The sequence below is a fragment of the Colobus angolensis genome, unplaced genomic scaffold, assembly GCF_000951035.1.
Source record: "Colobus angolensis palliatus isolate OR3802 unplaced genomic scaffold, Cang.pa_1.0 Scaffold194, whole genome shotgun sequence".
Classification (NCBI taxonomy): Eukaryota; Metazoa; Chordata; class Mammalia; order Primates; family Cercopithecidae; genus Colobus; species Colobus angolensis.
Genome location: NW_012115088.1, coordinates 1,364,281 through 1,370,324, shown reverse-complemented (window position 1 = coordinate 1,370,324; position 6,044 = coordinate 1,364,281). Strand labels below are relative to the sequence as shown.

Sequence of the window (6,044 nt, the reverse complement as noted above, 5' to 3'; positions counted from 1 at the left end):
TCTCCAGAAAAAAAAAAAACTCTCCGATGAAGAAGTTACATGAATGTATCTGTTGTAATTCAAAAGAAATTTCAATTAGAAATTTTAAAAAGGCTGGGCGCAGTCGCTCACGTCTGTAATCCCACAGTTTTGGGAGGCCTAGGTGAGAGAATCACTTGAGGCCAGGAGTTTGAGACTAGCCTGGACAACATAGCGACACCATGTCTCTGCAAAAAAATTTAAAATTAGCTAGCTATGGGGACATACACCTGTAGTTCTACCTACTCAGCAGGCTGAGGTAGGAGGATCACTTGAGCTGGGAGGCAGAGATTGCAGTGAGCTGAGATCGCACCACTGTACTCCAGCCTGGCAAGAGACACTGACTCAAAAACATACATATATATAAAGTTAAAAGTATGGTTTCCTCTGGGTGTATCCTATTAAAAAATCTTTAAATTCATAATAAAATGTTAACAAAAAGTATAGGCAGAGATCATTCTTAAAATCAGCCTTCAAGTATGTAAGATGTATCTTACAGAGGTTGACAAACACTAGAATAAAGAAGTAGAAAAAAGAAAAAGAAGACATAGGCTTAAGCTGCAGGATAAGAACTCAAAAAGATAAGCAAAAATCCCATAAAATGGCTACCAACCATGAGATAAGTTAAAAAGGGAATTTCAGAACATTTTTCTTAGGTATTATTTTATTTATTTATTTATTTTTGTTGTTGAGACAGAGTTTTGCTCTTGTTGCCCAGGCTGGAGTGCAATGGCGTGATTCCGGCTCACTGCAACCTCCGCCTCCCAGGTTCAAGCAATTCTCCTGACTCAGCCTCCAGAGTAGCTGGGATTACAGGCGTGTGCCACCACGCCCGGCTAATTTTTGTATTTTCAGTAGAGATGAGGTTTCACCATGTTGGCCAGGCTAGTCTAGAACTCCTGACCTCAGGTGATCCACCCACCTCGGCCTCCCAAAGTGCTGGGATTACAGGTATGAGCCACTGCACCCAGCCAACTTTATTTTTAAGTTTTTATTATGAAAAACTTCACAAGTACATAAAAGATGAGAACCTTATTCGCCTACTTTAAAATTTATCAACATTCTGCTATTCCAATTTCATTCATTTATCCTCATTCCTCACTTTTTATTTTTTTTCTCGAGTATTTTAAAGCAATTCTCAGGCAGTGTTTTTTTTTTTTTTTTCCTTTGGTGGAGGGGGGAATAAATCAGTATTTCTAAATGGTAATATCTTTAAAAAAAATAGTAAAGCCATGAAATCACTCTCTCATAATGTCTATAAATTCTTTTATTTCCCTCTAATAAACAGAACTAATTCTTCTCTCTTGAATGGGGGTTGGACTTATTGACTACCTTCTAATGAGAGGAATATGTGGATGTGATGGCATGTGGCTTCCAAGACTAAGTCAGAGAAGGCAACAAGGCTTCCTCCTTGCTAGCTCTCTTGGATCACTCACTCTGGGGAAGCCAGTTGCCATGTTGTAAGGACACTCAAGGCCCCTTAAGAGGCCCACTCACAAGGAACCACGGCTTTCTACCAAAAACTGTATGAGTGAGCCATCTTAGAAGCAGATCCTTCCGCCCCAGTAAAGTCTTCAAATCACTGATGGTCTTTGCCTAGAACTATTAATTCATCAGAAGTTGTATAAGGATTTTCCAGTTCTATCATTCTGTGATTCTTCTATTTATGAACTGTGATTCCACTACCAAGTATTTTCCAACATTATCTCTTTGGTACAAAGAAATTACATTTCATACAACAAAGGCAAGATAAATCCTTGATTTTTTAATTTATTGATTTGGCAAATAAATTTACTCTAGTAACCTCTACAGCATTTCATGAGGTTTTTTTTTCCCCCTAAACAAGCAAAGTAAATGGGAAAGTCTTTATACTGATGTGCTCTAACCTGCTACGATAATTACTTTCTCCATGCCGTCTAATCTTTGCTCAGTAAAAGCCCCAACAGCTGGGCTCCTGTGTTCTTTTGATAAAACTCCAGTCATCCTAAATAGCTTCCTTGCTTTCAGGCAAGCTGTCCTGAGATCACTTTGTACATTTCCTGTGCCAGATCTGGGATCACCATTTCTCCATGGAACTCTGGTTCCTTTGAGAGGGAAATGGTACTTACAGATCACAATCTGAATGCTAGGGGTGTTGGTTACTACTTGTTATTAGTTTTGGGCATTTCCAAGAGAGAGTGCTAGAAAATATTCTTACAAAGCTAAAAAAATAAATTATGGGTCAGGTGCAGTGGCTCACGCCTGTAATCCCAGCTACTCGGGAGGCTGAGACAGGAGAATCGCTTGAACCTATGAGATGGAGGCTGTGGTGAGCTGAGATCACGCCATTGCACTCCAGCCTGGGCAACAAGGGTGAAACTCTGTCTCAAAAAATAAATAAATAAAATAAATAAATATTTCAAACTGTATCACCAAATTAAGTTACAAATTACAGGATTCTGCTGGGTGTGGTGGCTCACGCCTGTAATCGTAGCACTTTGGGAGGCCAAGGCGGGCAGATCACCTGAGGTTGGGAGTTTGAGACTAGCCTGATCAACATGGAGAAACCCCATCTCTACTAAAAATACAAAATTAACCAGGCGTGGTGGTGCATGCCTGTAATCCCAGCTACTTGGGAGGCTGAGGCAGGAAAATCATCCGAACTCAGGAGGTGGAGGTTGCGGTGAGCCAAGATCACACCACTGCACTGCAGCCTGGGCAACAAGAATGAAACTCTGTCTCAAGAAAAAAGAAAGAAAATTACAGGATTTTTACTTAAAATCTTTGATTTTGTTTGTATCACTTTCCTCTCCTGTTTAAAATCTTGGTTTCCATAATAGTAACATTAATGACAGAATAACAACTCCATATAACTAACATTAACACTACTGAATGCAGTGTAAAATTTGTCCATGGGTTTTTGTTTTTATCCTTAGCAATATATCCCATGAAGAATATACAGTCAAAATCCCATGTTTTAAAGTTATTTAAATTAAGTTAGGTTTTTTCCTTCAGTTTATTTTCATTTGTTAGAGGCTGCTTTGTTATTGCATTTTTATTTTTGTTTTTAAATTGTTTAAAATGTGTACATGGTTCCAAAGTCAAAGGTACAAACAAAATTCATTCAAGGGCATCTAACTTCCACTTTTGCCTTTCCTGATCTCTCCTTCACCCTTAAAGTCACTAGTTTTATTACTTTTTCATTTATTCTTCCATTATTCCTTTTGAATCCCCATACCTTTTCCTACACAAAAAATACACACCATACAAATTCATTTGCTGTACTGTGATTTTTTTTTTTCCATTTAACGGTATATTCTGGAGATCACACCATAGCAAAATACATAAAGAGCTTTTTTGTTCCTTTTTACAAGTATGTTATATCCAGCTCCATCGGAAAAGTATTTCCATTGTTTCCAGTTTTTCTGTTAACAATTGTGTCACAATACATACAGTCTTGTGTCTACATATCATATGCAGTTTATTTTACGGACAGATTCCTAGAAATGTGATTTCTTGGCCAAAGTGGAAAACGCATTCACAGTTTTTCTAAACATTACCAAATTCCCCTCAACATGGATTGTACTACCTTTTATTCCACCAGAAAAATATGGGAATGCCTGTATCCCCAAAGTGTAACCAAATGAGCATCTTATCCATCTCTGTTTTTCTGAATTTGACTTAGATCTGATTTCCCCAATGCAGGACTTTCTAATATCTCTGTGATATATGATCCCTTTCACTGTATGCAGTGAACAGAAATCCTATGGAAATGTAATATTACGCATATTCGATATACGCAGGATAGACAAACAGTTCTTCAAAAAAATCAGTTTTTAGTGTCAATTAATTCATCAAAACAAAGTACCAAAGAGCATGCAGCTTGGTATCTTGCTTTTAACAATGAAGCAGCATTGTTGCCAGTCTTTTACTTCTTTGCTTTCTTTCCTTGATTAAATAATTGTCTTAAGTAATTAGTTAAGGACTCTACAGAACTCCAACCCAAGTTCCAGTCTCATATTATCACTAGTAATTTGATTTCTTAATATTTTTCTGCCACTTCTAATTAGTTAATTCTCTCAGTCACCCAGGCCAGACCCTCCAATTATCTCTCATTCTCTTCTCTATATGTCTGTTACCTAAGCAATCATCAAGATGTATTCCAGATTTTTCATTAAAGGAGTTCTCGTACATTGCACATTTTTAAACCCTATTTCTACCCTAGTCCCCATACTCATTATCTAATGCCAGGGCTATTGGACTATTACCTTAAGCAGTCTCTCAGTCTCTCCTCTGCTGTGCCCACCATAAATTACCCACTGTCAGTTTCATATCTTGATCAAATGCCGCTAAGGCCAACACGCTACCCATGAAGATGCTTTTCAACCTGTGCTCCAAGGAGATACTTCACTGTTATACCAACAAAACAGGTCCATTTAAATTTTTTTTCACATATTACATTTCCATAAGATTTCTTGTGTGTGTGTGTGCGTGTGCGTTTTTGGGGAACAGAATCTCACTCTGTTGCCCAGGCTGGAGTGCAATGGCATGATCTTGGCTCACTTGCAACCTCCGACTCCTGGATTCAAGTGATTATCCTGCCCCAGCCTCCCAAGTAGCTGAGACTACAGGCACACACCACCACGCCTGGCTAATTTTTCTATTTTTAGTAGAGACGCAGTTTCACCATGTTGCCGCTGGTCTTGAATTCCTGGCCTCAAGTGATCCGCCTACCTCGGCCTCACAAAGTGCTGGGATTACAGGCGAAGCCACCATATCTGGCCTCCATAAGATTTCAATTGGGAAAAAAGTGTTCTGCTGCTGAAAACAAAGCACGAGTACAAAACCCACAGGTCTACAGAATATAATCTAGCTTCGTTGTGCCAACTCAGTTTTCTCTTGCTTCTCTTTATTAATGGGTTCATATATTTAGTAATACTTTAAAACCTAGTATTTGCCAGTTTTAAATAAAGTAATACTTTAAAACCAGTATATTGCCATTGTCAACCAATAAAAAAAGACATGTCTGCACCTTCAGAAAATCTACAGCCTACTATAAGATAGATTAGCAAATTACAATGAAATGTGCTACATACTCCCAAGAGAAAACCTTCTCCAATCCTGAGTTTCATAAAGTGTAAAGAATAATAAGCCTCCTTATTATTCTATAGGGCTATAGGCAAAGCAGCCTCAGGGGAAAAAAAGTTTTAATTAAAGGAAGAATGTGGAAGAAATGTGAAAAAGATGCAGGATAAAGAGCAGTCTGTTAATGGTGGGCAGAATTCTGTAGGATACAGTGATATGGTCTGGGAGGAAAATGAATGGTATGAAGTTAGGATGGAGAGAGAAAGCACAGTCAAGATAAGGGACCTTAGAGTTTTTATCTTGAGTAGTGACCAAGATCTCTCTCTCTTTCTTTTTTTCTTTTCTTACACAGACATGTAAGGTATTAATTTAACTGGTTACAAGCAAATTAGTTGGCGAAGGAGGGCAATCCATCTGGGATTCATCCGTGGCAGAGATAGATGACTCTTCTGATAGAATTCCTGGGGAATAAGACGACTTCTGTTTCCCTATAAGTAGACACCTGTGACTTCTATTAATCTCTTGGGTTCTAGGGGAAAATTCCATGCTCACAGCTTTAGTCATATAGGTGCTAGATGCTGAGACCCCGTGTGTCAATGGGCTCCCCAAGGGTGAGCAACAGGATTTTTTTTTTTTTTTTTTTTTAAAATTCCTGGCAATAAATATTAGCCACAACTCGATCTCAGCTCACTGCAACCTCTGCCTCCTGGGTTCAAGCTATTCTCCTGCCTCAGCCTCCCAAGTAGCTGGGACTACAGGCGCACGCCACCACGCCTGGCTAATTTTTTGTAGTTTTAGTAGAGACGGGGTTTCACCATGTTAGCCAGGATGGTCTTGATCTCCTGACTTCGTGATCCGTCCGCCTTGGCCTCCCAAAGTGCTGGGATTACAGGCGTGAGCCACCGCACCCGGCCTAGGGTATCTTTTTGGTATCCCATTTAGAGGCCTGCAAGTTGCCATGC

General features: G+C 39.1%; 1 protein-coding gene across 3 annotated transcripts in view; it reads right to left on the bottom strand.

Moving 5' to 3' along the window:
- The window catches only part of LOC105510903 (serine/threonine-protein kinase Sgk3), a 213,659-nt gene that overhangs the window by 48,909 nt on the left and 158,706 nt on the right, over window positions 1-6,044 (bottom strand). The gene's annotated exons all lie outside the window — the stretch shown is intronic.